Genomic DNA, 13,607 nt, shown 5'->3' on the forward strand with positions numbered 1-13,607 from the left:
ATTTGTGTTAGTTTCATAAAATAATTCCTACTCAATATTTTCATTGTTAGTTCTTTGATTAGTCTATTCATTATAATTACAATCAAGTATCCTATCTTGAATTCTAAACTTTTCATCAACTCTCACATTTTCAATTTCAACAATAGTCTTCAATCTCTAATTAAAACATATATATCCTTAACTCTTCAATATCCAAGAAATATTCCTTCATTTCTTCTAGAATCAAAATTTCCAATATCATCATCTCTCTTAATATAGAATTTACTTCCAAAGATTCTAAAGCATTTCACAGTAGGTATATGTCCAAACCAAATTTCGTAAGGTGTCTTACTAGTTCCTTGCCCAATTTAAACTCTATTCATTGTGTATGCTATGGTGTTCATTGTTTCTCTCCAAATATATGTTATAAATTACTCTCAAACATCATTACTAAAGCAAGGAGCTAGATAGTGAATACTATAACAACAGGTGGAAAAGACTCAACTTAAAAATTCACCACTCCCTGCTTAGTGTAACACGTGGAAGCTAGGCATTAATTAAAGAAAAACCACAGAGAACCCAAGGATAGATGCAACATATGTGTAGGTTTAATTATTTCACTTTACATATAGAGAAATCATAACATGCCTAGTTGTGAGGCCTTTTGGGTTGCAACCTTATAAAAACAAGAAATATACAATTAAAAAACTATATCACATCTTCTATCTTCTATTCTCTAAGAATGTTACTTTCCTACGTCTAACCAAGCTTCTTTTATAGCCAACTAAGTCATATATTGGCTAGTCAAGCATTTATTTACAATTTAATTCAATACTTGGAAGAGTAAACAAAAACCTATGCAAATGGTCATATGAAGTGAAGAAAACTTGATGATAGGTCTACATGTGTGTTAACAGTCAACTCCTAACTACACAAGATGCCATGTAATCAACCAAAATTGTGTCAACTGAAATAATGCACTACACAAGGTGGAAACAAAGTGTATGCACACTATAATGGTCGCTTAGACTATGGGTCCCCATCCTTCAATTTATCAATTTCCTAAATCAATGCATTGTAATATTTTATTGAATCAATTCTAATCATTATTCTTGATCAAATTGCAATTAATTTAATTGTTTCAATATTTCCTAAGGTCTGATCATTTCATCAATAAATTTATTTAATTAACTCAAAACATCATTTTAAATAAATAAAATAATCTTATTTAATTAAAAGAAAATCTCTCTTTTAATTAAATAATTTTATCTTATTTAATTAAAATCTCTCTTTTTATTAAATAATATTATCTTATTTAATTAAAAGAAAAAATACCTTTTAAATAAATAAAACTTATTTAATTGAAATATCTCTTTTAATTAAATAATCTTATCTTATTTAATTAAAAAAAATCTCTCTTTTAATTAAATAAATAAATCTCCACTTAAAGCTCTCTTTTTGGTGAAAAAGGGAAATATATCAAATAAAATCGTATAAAGATTCCTTCTTTCTACACATATCTCTAAGTGGTGGGCTTTTTCCTCTTACTTGCCTTTTTAAGGATTTATCCCACATTGCTCTTATGAGAAGCCTCCCACCTCCACACTTTTCTTTATAAGAAGCCCTCTCCTTTTTATTTAGATAGATGTTTCTTACTATAGTATTGTTATGTTGCAGATTTGGAGAATGATTTTGGAGGAGTTTGAGCATTAGGGTTTGGACATTGGAGCTTCATTGGAACTTCTCTCTTCTTATCTTCTTCTCTCATGCATCCATGGTTTCCATCATCATGCTTCATCCTTGCATTTTCATATCAGTTTAGAGTTATATTTGCTTTCATAGATTAATCTTACATTGTTATTTCCTTTCATAGATTAGATTTCCTTTCTTGCATTGCTTTTCATTGTTATCATTTAGATTAGCTTGCATCTTCATTTGCATACATATTTGATGGTCATGGAGGCTAGCACTCTTGCTTTTCCTCTTTGAATCTCTCATTTTATGGTGTACTTGCATGGTGGGCACAAACTAGGTCAAATTGAGGCCTCCATTACAAACCCTTGAACTACATGAATAGAGAGCTACAAGTCACCATTTGATACCTCATTCTTGAGAAATCTTGGCTATAATGACTCATAGAAGTGTGTCAATATTTTAACACACTTTTTTGGCACTAAGTAGTGGGCACCTCTGTGGTAGTGTTGGTTTATGCCTATTGCAAAAATTCTATCTTATCATCTTTCTTTTGGACAAGTGAGTATTTTTACTATCCTAGTTTGGTACTAATGTTTCTTAGGGTTGTCCTATCACTTGATATCTTTTCTTTCATGTTGGTAACAACAAGATATCTTGTAGACCAATGAAAGTGACCTCAAGTTGTTTTTAGCCAATTACCCTTAGTTTGAACTCACCAAAGAATTAATAAAATTAAGTGTGAAAATAAGGCCTTCCTAGATGAACAAGTTGCAAAGGAAGAGAAATTTAGACTCCTAGAGTTGGAGAGACTAGCCTTGTTGGAGATATAAGAGATAAATGATCCTATTGACCTTTATCTTAGTAATCACTTAATGGGAATGCAATTTGAATTTGAAAAATTATTAGACGAGAAGATTACATCATTACATTAATCATCTTCTTTAAGGTCTAAATATTCTACTCCAAGACATCAATTGTCTTCATCTTCTAGATCCAAAGACCTCTTAAGAGAGAAAGCGAGTAATAACTTCTTTGAGTATATGCCAATATTTCATGATGGACCTATCTTTGACCAAGATGAGAATGGAAAAAATGGTCCTAGACATACTTTTGAGAGAAATTTTACTCCTTTGGGATTTTCATATGACATGGTGCTTGAGACCTTAGTTGTAAACAAGATAATTACTTTACCAAACAAATCTAGACCTTATGAACCTGAGGTTAAACCTGTATGGTGAAGAGATGATCACTATTGTGGCTACCATAGAAGAAAAGGTCATAAAAATGAAGATTTTATTGTATTGAAATATATAATTCAAAATTTTATTGATGAAAAAATTATTGATGTTGAAATTCCTAATGACTAATTTAATGAGGATTTTTCTCTTGAGAAAGATCATGTTGATGAACCTATGTCTAGTGATGGTCTCATTGACATCTCCACTTCTTCCAATACTTATGCATCTCCCAAAACTTCAAAGCTATCCAACATTCTTCCATGAAACAAAGATTCTAATGGTTTCCACACTAATTATGTGTATCCTCAAGGGCTACCTCTAAAAGAAACTCAAGGTAATATACACTTGGTTGCAAACCTTTTTCATGCTACTAGGACTAAATATACTCAAACTTCATGTGATGTTGTGCCTACTATGCCCACTTCAACTAGTCATTCACTATCTCCTCAAGATACTATCATCCAAACCTCATATTATCCCTTGTCCTTAGAAGTGGCTCCATGTCAAAAGGACTCTCAAAAGGATAAAGATAAAAATGTCAAGAAAGATCACTTGAGATCAAGCACCCTTTCATCTCCTTCAAGATGTCACTCTTCCATATCCTATGTCTTATCCACCTCCTAAGTATAATGAAGACACTACTTCCACTATTTATCTCAAGCTTATTGAAAATAGTGAACAAATTTCTATGCCTATTCTATCCAAAGAAACTTATCAAGATCAAAGTATTCCATCTTCTTGTTCTACCACTCCATGTTCACTTCCACTTTCTACTCTTCCTAAGTCTTTTGAAGCTCCAACCAATCCTATCAAATAAGTTTCTCCTATTCAAGATGATCATGATCCTATTGGAAATCCTAATGCTCACTCTAAAGATGTTGATGTCCTTGGTTGTCATATAGATGTTGATGGACTTATTGATTATCCTTTCTCATTTTCCATGTCCATCCTTGGACTTCCTCCACCAATACCAAGGACTTCATGTATTCCTTCCATCTTAGGTCCTTATGTCCCTTCATTTTCCCCTACTAACTTTTCTAATTCTTCATCCATCTCCTATCTTTCATCACGATCAATATAGATACATATCCTTGAATCAATTTCATCCACTCACCCATTTCAACCAGTCATATCCTCATTCTTCTTCCACAAGTCCCAAGTCTTTTGGAAGTAACTTGAATGTTCAATACAAGAAAAAGAAGAAATATAAGAATCCATCTAAAAAAGAAGATAAACATGTCTCCTCTAATTGACATAGGGACATAAAGTCAAAAGAGATATCTAAGAAGAGAACTAAAAAAACAAGTATGGGTTCCAAAAAGCCATCATTGAAGATATTCTCTCCAAACCATCAAAAAGAAATGAAAAACCTACAACTATATGGATTCTAAAGCCTCTCTTGAAAGAGTCTAATATTGAGCAACAAGTGAAGTTGACATTCAAGCTTCCAAAGACTTCCACTTCATCTTCTTCCAAAAGTATTCTTCCATTCCATGTGCCTAAACCACAACCTCTTTTATCCATTCACTATATTCCTTCATTTATGTTTCCTCCATCCTCTCACCACCCTTCAAGGTGTGTGTTGATGTTGATCTTGCCTTCCTTTCTATCTACACTTTCGCAATCCTTCCATTCGCTATCCTTCTACCTTCTATCTTTTTTCATCATCTTTAAATTCCTCCTATCTTCCAACCTCACTCGCTTTGCATAAAAAATTATCCTCCATTTTTCTCTTCTATCTTCCTTTCCCTATCAACATATTTGAGCATATCATTTTGAATCCTTTGAATATCATATTTTATCCTTTCAAGGAGCATTATCTAAAAAGGCTTTCCTTCTTCCAAAAAAATCAAAGAGAGAGAGAGAGAGAGAGAGAGAGAGAGAGAGAGAGAGAGAGAGAGAGAGAGAGAGAGAGAGAGAGAGAGAGAGAGAGAGAGAGAGAGAGAGAGAGAATTAAAAAAATTAAAAGTGTACCTTGGCAAAAACCTGGTAATAAGGTGCTTGGTAGAAAAACTAAAGAGAAATAAATTCTTCCTATGGTGAAAAACACTCACTTGTGGCACCTAGGATAAGTACCATGATGAAAACCTGACAATCAGGCATCATGCATAGTTCTTCTACATCTTTCATCAGTTCTATCATTTTTCTTTGATCTTGAAAATATTGACCTATACACAAACATTTGGCTATCTTGTGAGATATCTTACGATGATCTTGCTTTAATTCCTTTCATGTTTAGCCTTCATATCTATCTTCCTCCATTAATTCAAGCCTTTTGTTGTCCTTTTCTCATTTGGTCTTCATCTGATAAAAAAGAGTAAAACACGATGCCATGAAGTCTCTTCACATTTTTACTCCTTTGTACTACATCCTTTCCTTATTTTACATTACACTTTTGTGACTTATTCTATGCTAGCCTTTCATGGGGACTTGGGACATGAGGCATGATTTTATTTTATTTTCTTTCTACTTTGTGGGTGTGTTCTTGAAACTCTAGAGTGTCTATTCTTGTCCCCTTGAAACACTTAGGAGATTTGAGGCATCATCCTTGACTATTTTTGCACAATTGTTCTTATGGTCATTCCAACATTTGTGCCTTGATGCAAGCATATTTTTGCTACATTAAATTGGGTAAGTTAACATCGGAGTCATCTTGACCTTTATGTCTATGATTCTTATGTTAGAATCTTTCCACATTCTAATCTGATATAAATCACATTCATATCTTCATAGTTGCACTTGTGACTAGTGATGATTGCATGATTTTCCTATGTCTACTAATAATGGCCCAATGATGAAAATAAGTTTCTTAACATTCTCTAATGAATGATGAACACAAAATCCTATGTTATAGTTTCTCTATTACAAGTACACCTTTGCATTTTCATGTAGCTTGCATTGTTAGACTTTTTTTTTTTAGGTTGCATTACGAGTTTGAGAGGGTTTTACTTCATCTTTCTTGTGGACTTTTAATCAACTTTGGTCATGTCTTGATCTTCATTTCCTTATCTTCTTTCGTGATCTCAATCAAAAATTTCTATCTTAAACAGTTGATTGATTTTGAGGCATTCTTTTTCTTGAGGCAAATTTTATTTCTTCTTTCCATTTCTTTCCACCTCTTCTAAACTTCTATCCTCCATTTGCTTTCACCCTACTTCTTTTCTTCTAATTCAACTTTGGGGCATAATTTTTCATGCTTGATGATCTACCTTGGTTTTGTGATCATTATATTTTTTATTTTACATCAAGAACCTTATCTTTAGTTCAATTTGATCAAATTTATCAATTTTTTATTTCTCCTCTATTTCATTTTGATTTCGATCACGAGGGCGAAATACCTATCAAACTTCAATCCTTGATTCAACTTCATCAATATTTGTTCCACAGAGGACAACGTTGTCTTTGTCAAGACAAAATTGTTATCAAAATTTGTATTCTTTGTCTTGATGTGTTCCTAAGTTGACCACACATATGTGTTGTTTTGTGATCCCATATCAACTTGAATTCTTTGACTACATGTGTTCCCAAAATGATCATACATTAGTCAAAGAGGGGCAAATGTATGCACCCTAAAATGGTCGCTTAGACTATGGATCCCCATCCTTCAATTTATCAATTTCCTGAATCAATGCATTGCAATTAATTTAATTATTTCAATATTTCCTAAGGTTTGATCATTTCATCAATAGTCTTATTTAATTAAAAAAAAATCATTTTAAATAAATAAAATAATCTTATTTAATTAAAAGAAAATCTCTATTTTAGTTAAATAGTTTTATCTTATTTAATTAGAATTTCCCTTTTTATTAAATAATCTTCTCTTATTTAATTTAAAAAAATCATCCCTCTTTAATAAATAAAAATTATTTAATTAGAATCTCTCTTTTAATTAAATAATCTTATCTTATTTAATTAAAAGAAAATCCCTTTTTTAATTAAATTAATCAATCCCCACTTAAAGCTCTCTTTTTGATGAAAAAAGGAAATAAATCAAATAAAATCTTATAAATATTCCTTTTCTTTTTGCACATATCTCTAAGTGGTGAGCTTTTCCTCTTACTTACCTTTTTAGGGATTTATCCCACATTGCTCTTATGAGAAACCTCCCACCTCCACACTTTCCTTTATACGAAGCCCTCTCCTTCTCATTTAGATAGATGTTTCTTGCTATAGTATTTTTATGCTTGAGGTTTGGAGAGTGATTTTGGAGGAGTTTGAGCATTAGGGTTTGGACATTGGAGATTCATTGCAACTTCTCTCTTCTTGTCTTCTTCTCTCATGCATCTATGGCTTCCATCATCATGCTTCATCCTTTCATTTTCATATTAGCTTAGAGTCATATTTTCTTTCATAGATCAATCTTGTATTGTTATTTCTTTTCATAGAGTAGATTTCCTTTCTTGCATTACTTTGCATTGTTATCATTTAGATTAGCTTGCATCTTTATTTGAATGCATATTTGATGATCATGGAGACTAGCACTCTTGCTTTTCCTCTTAGAATCTTTCATTTTATGGTGCACTTGCATGGGCACAAAATAGGTCTAACTAAGGTCCTCCATCACAAACCCTTGCACTACATGAATAGAGAGCTATGAGTTTCCATTTAAGACCTCATTCTTGAGAAATCTTGGATGTAACGACTCATAGAAGTGTGTCAACATTTTAACACACACAAAGTATAGAACTCAAAATATATATAACATAGGAATTCATGTAATTAGGAAAAGGATCTAGGAAGGATCCTTGAAATGATGACAAGTGTACATAATATGAAAAAAAAAAGGTACTTCATGAACAACATAGTGGTATAGAAAACTTGAACTATTTTTGGTTGATGCAAGATTGTTGAAATGCCCAAGATGTTCTTGCATCAATTACTCTAGCTACTTCAGCCATTGATATATTCCCTCTTTTGCTTATCCTATTTTGTCATGTTGTCTTAAGGAATGAAAGCTATCTCTTTATACCATTGCCCTGACTAAAGATCTTAAATTCATTTGAAATAAATTATCCACCTCTATATAATCCCAAACACTTAATCTTCAAACCAGATTTTCTCTCTCCTCTACTCTTGAATATCTTTAGTTTCTCAATTGCTTCATATTTATCTCTAATAAATGCTACCCACATTATTCTATTAAATCATCAAAAAGAAGCATAAATTACCTTTCACCATTAAATTCTCTTTTTCTTGTAGGAGTACTCAAGATTGTGTGCACAATCTTCAACTTCATCAAAGTGGTAAACATTTTTCTTCAAAAAAAAATTTCTTCTAATTTTTCATCACACCTTGTTTGCAAATCATGTTTGAAGGTTTCATAATCTTAGGCAAATATCTTACTGCAAGTGTTCTACTGGTCTTCACAATCTTATCAAAGATAGTGTGACAAAATCTCTTATGTCATCCAATTTTCATCAACTTTAGAAAATAAACATGTTATCTTAATAAGACAACTGAAAAACATTCCTCTTGTCCTTGTACCTATTCCAATAAATGCACCATATTTATCCTTGATAATGCAAGTCTTCTCTGTAAATTACAACTAATATCCCTTTTTAGAAAGTTGATCATCACTCAAAAGACTATATTTCAATCCATCCACAAAGTAAACATCCTCATTGTTTGTCTTTCCATCAAGAGTAATAGATCATTTTCCTTTATTGTGACATTATGCATTATTTCCAACTCTAAATTTTACTCCATCATAACTATTGAATTCAACAAAAAAAATCATACCTCTCGTCATATAAGAGAGAATCCACTATCTATAATCCAATCAAACTTTTTATTCTCAACATGTGACATTAATATTTTTTCTTTACTTATTTTACTTCTTTTTTAGGACTTTTTTCCTTAACAAAAAAAATCCCATCTCATCGTCCTGATCATTTCTATCATCTAGGAAATCTACCATATTAAAATTAAGCTCATCATCTTCATTAACAAAGAAGCATTCTTTCAAAATTCTAGGCTTGCAAAGCTTCCTATGTTGGAATATTCAAATGGGAAGAGTACTTCTGAGAGGGGGGGTGAATCAGAAGTACCAATTGTTATCCTTTCAAACCCTTAATAACATGCATGCAAGTAAACAAACATAAAATGAGAGCATGCATCAAAAAATAACACAAGAGATTTTGGTGACTTAGAAATCCTCTAGGAATAAGAAGGTAAAACTGGGGTGGGGATGACACCCACAAAAATTACTGCAACAATGAGTTCAACCACTTCTGATGGTTTGCCCTATTAAAGGCTTTACACTATGTCAATAGTGACCTGTTGAAAGGATTTACAAACACTTTACAAGAAGTGTCACCCTGTTAAAGGATTTACATAAAGGCTGTTAAACCCACCTAATACATAGGATTTTCTTAACCTTCTCCAAAGGATTTCCTACCTAGCTATTAAGCTAACCTATCACCATAGGATTTCAACCTCTAATAGAATTATGAGAGAGTATTAGAACATTTGACCTGATTGAATGCAATCTCAAATTGCTAGGTTCAGGCACTTGATCTAATCTTTCTCTTATGATCCTTGCTTGATCTGATCTCTGAATATGTCCACTATTTTATTCTAATTAACTAGATGTATAAATGTTGTTCTTTCCACTAAGTCTTTTACTCTTCATACTAATTTTTTTCTATAATCTTCCCTTATGCTACTTTTCTTTCTTGCATACGATGGTACATTCATCCTCCTTATAAAGAATGCAAAGACTTAGGGTTAAGTATGGATCTGTGATCCAAATTGAATTTCAAATTCTTGCTCATACTACACATTTTTCTTATTGGTTGCATGCCTTCACCATTTTTCTAATTGGTTGCATGCAGATTGCATAGGGAATGTAAATGATTCATCCTTATCCTTTTTCTCCTTCAAAATTTTTCTAAGTCAGCTCCAAAAATGGTTTACATCTTAGTTTGTGCAAATACAAACTCTTATGTTGATCCTGCATTGCTCAACACATGAAGTATTACTAATGCTCGACACATGCTATTTTTGGATTTCTTGGCATCAACTACATTTCTTGGTTTACTTAGCACCTATTGTATCCTATATTGTTCAACATATGTTGTTCTAATTTGCTCGACATCTAAATGATTCTATTACTCAACACATAAAAAATTCTTGGATCACTCAGCACATACTATATATTGTAATCTGCTCGGCACTAACTATGACTCGACACCTATTAAAATTCTGGCTCATCATCTATTGTGTACTCGGCATAGATAGTCAAATGGTTACATGTGTTGACACTCATTTGTTAATACTATTTATTTGACCAACAATCTCCCCCTTTGACACAAGTGTCAAAAACACTTAACTAAGCATTGATGATCCTAACCTTATTAAGTACATTCTTTACTCACTCAACTTACATGCAAAATTTCAAAAATTTGTGATCCTTTCTATCCTTTGACTTGTTTCTGCATTCTAAGCCTAAATGTTGTATCTGATCTATGTGATGTCCCTATATTCCATGTGATTATCAAAAATTTTACATCTCTCCTTCACTTCTTTATTCCTTGTCTCCCCCTTTTTGGCTATATACAATCATTCCACTTTATTTTCAAAATGAATGAATGATAAAAATTTATCAAAATTTGGTAATTACCCATTATTTCTCCCCCTATTTATCTCCCCCTTTTTTGACACTGATGTCAAAGGGTACTATGGAGTAATTCCATGTTTAGCCAAAAATGAGCTATTAACCTCTAGAAGTATCTTTAGAGCTACATCCCAGTTGTTTAATGCAATATCCAATGACTTGTGTTGGATTGCAAGCTCTGCTGCTAGGTCTACAAGTCCTTCATGTGTAGAAAGATTGGGATCTTTCTTTAGGACTGTCTTTGCATACATTTGCTCCTTGTGAAGTACCTCCAAGTGAGGGGTGATGGAGGATTGAATTTGCATTAACTTAGCTTCTATATTAGCCTCCTCTACTGATCATACAACTAGTTCCCTTGAGTGTGAAGTGCTTGAGAAAAATGCTTCTCACTTTGAGCTGGATTGGTTGGGAGTTGCGTACTAGAAATCTTTAGATTTCTCTCCAAGCTCATTATTTTCTGGCTAATCTCTTGTGTGAAATTGGAAAAATCACACAATTTATTGTAAAGGTAGAATATGTTTCCAAGTACAATTTTAACTCTGTCTATTTTCTTAGCCAAGTGAACATGTCCCAAAAATGATAGTATTTGATATCTTCTCATTGACCTTACCTTGGAATTTCTTCTTTGACCATTCCATTAGTTTGGCATTGGTATCATGGTCCTCATTTGTTACTTGATCAACTATATCTGATAGTTTCTCTATAATTGGTCTTGATTCATCTGGAGACTGTAGGCTAAAGGCATCCATGAATATGTCCTTGATTTCATTTAATGCTTGCCTATATTTGTAGTCCCTTCTAAGTGCCTCTTGTCTCCTTCTTCTATCCAATGTACTCTGAATTGCATTCATCTTCTCCTCAACGAGAGTACTGGATTCATAATAGGGTATCTTTATTTCTTCATCAAGCTCAGGAATTCCATAATGAATTGTCCTGGCTACCCTAGTGGAGCTCGAGCCTAGTGTTCTAATTTGTAATTTTAGCATTCCAGTGCTCGAATGCTGAAGAGTTTTTTTAGGAGTACCTATTTTGGGTAGTTCAACCAAAGTTTGTATTGTAGATTCCTCCTTATCTTTTGTCTCTTCTTTCTCTTTAGTTTGTTTCTCTTTTTCTATAATTCTAGTTTGAGGTGTACCTAATGATTATATAGATTTAACTTTATCACTCCCTGCTATTACACTCAGCTCCTGAAGTGCAACTATGACTTCTTTTGGTGGAGATGGTGGTGGAAGAAGTATAAGTCTAGTAGATTGTGTGGTCATAGGTGGTTCTTGTGTTTGCACCTTGACTTCCTTTAATTTCCCTACTACCTTTTGGAGTTCATCAACACTAACCAATATTGGGCTTGAACATAGCCTAGTTGGTTGTGTTGATTGGTCAAGGATCTTTTCTATATCCTTTGAAGTTAATGGATTGATGTTTTGACCAGAAGTGTCAATGACATCCTTTATCTTGATTGTCTCTGTAGGTGTGATGGTAGAATGAGGAGGGCTAGGAGGTGGCAATTGTGTGTCCTATACACTCTATTCTTGTTGCTCACCTATCCCCTTTTTCTCTTCTTTACTTATTTCCTCCTTCTCCTCTTCATATTTTTCTTCTTCATCCTTTTCTTCCTCCACTTTCTTGTCTTCTACGTTCTTCTCCTCTACCTTCTTTCTTCTTACTTCTTTTATTTCCTTTGTTTTGGCACTTGCTTCTGCCTTGTATTCTTCATCAAATACATCATCAATTTTCTTGGAAATAATTTTCCACACTTTTGTGGTTTTGCACACAACCTCTTAAATTTTATTTTGTAGAATACTAAATGCCATGTATTTGGGAGTAAATCTACTATTGTGTCTTTTGACTGCATTTATTATTTGACTTTTAGTCAAATTAGGCAACATCCTTGCTAAGGTAGACTCCCTTATTTCTTTCTTAGTTTGTAGACAAAAATTCCATTTTCCCTCTACAATCTTATATAATTCCTTTGGCAATGAACTATCCAGTTCAAGAGGTGTATATTTATATTCTGCCATCATATTATAGACAAATTTCTCTATTTTATTTTGCTCATCTTTTGTGAGTTTATTAAAATTTACATTCTTCAAATCATTTAAGTCTCCATTCCTAATCTTAGGACATAAGTTATCAATAGAAGACTTTGGTGGATGACTTACCACTTTAAATTGACTATGGTCTTCTAATTTTGTCGTCTCTTCATTTGAATCAGATTGAGCCACAAATTTTCTTCTTTTCTTTGGCTCTTCTTAAGTCTTCTTAGTGGATTCCTTCCTCTTAGCTACCTCTTCCTTTTCCTTTTGTATAGTAGCACTTGTAGTAGCTCTAGTAGTAGGCTTCCTAGGTGTAGGCTTTGCCACTTTCTTTGTCTTTGATTGAGGAGTAGGTGGTGCTTTTTCCTTTCTCTTGGTGATCTTGGTTTGAGTGGATGATTCCTTGGCTTGACCTTCCTTGTCACTTTCATCCTCATCTTCACCTAGGCCTTGTGTTAACTAAAGTGGCCCTTTCTTTGGCTCATCCTCATTGTCATCTTCTTCTTTATCATCACTTATTTCTTTTGCTTCTTCTGCAATACCTATCTCTCCGATATCTACCCCAAATTTCTTTTTGATCTTCTTGACCAATTTATCCTTCTTCTTTACTATTAAGGTTGCTTTGAGGTTTGTTACCACCCTTGATTTAACAATGTCATAGGTTCCAAAATATTTTTTAGTTTTATCAATTTTTTCTTCAAACAATTTTGTAATAGTTGCTGAAGCCTGATCCACATCAAGTTCATAGCCCAGTGGTCTAAGCCATATGACTCTAGAGATGACTGATTGTATGTAGGTATAGTCAATATCCACTAGAAAAAAAATGTCCTTTTCATGTTGCTCCACTAATGAGATTGAAATTCTCATTCTTTGTTTCATGGATTGTTTGAAATATTCAAAATAACTAGTCATTTGGGCATCAAAATTCTCACCCATTTGATCAATGAATCCATTTATTTGTTCAACAATAGTCTTATCTAGATCCTAACTCACTTTTCTTATTGAGGGGAATTCTTTCATAATATAGAAGAACATGCAAATCAATAT

The sequence above is a fragment of the Cupressus sempervirens genome, chromosome 1 (assembly GCF_028749045.1).
Source record: "Cupressus sempervirens isolate cs-2001-9-10 chromosome 1, ASM2874904v1, whole genome shotgun sequence".
Taxonomy (NCBI): Eukaryota; Viridiplantae; Streptophyta; class Pinopsida; order Cupressales; family Cupressaceae; genus Cupressus; species Cupressus sempervirens.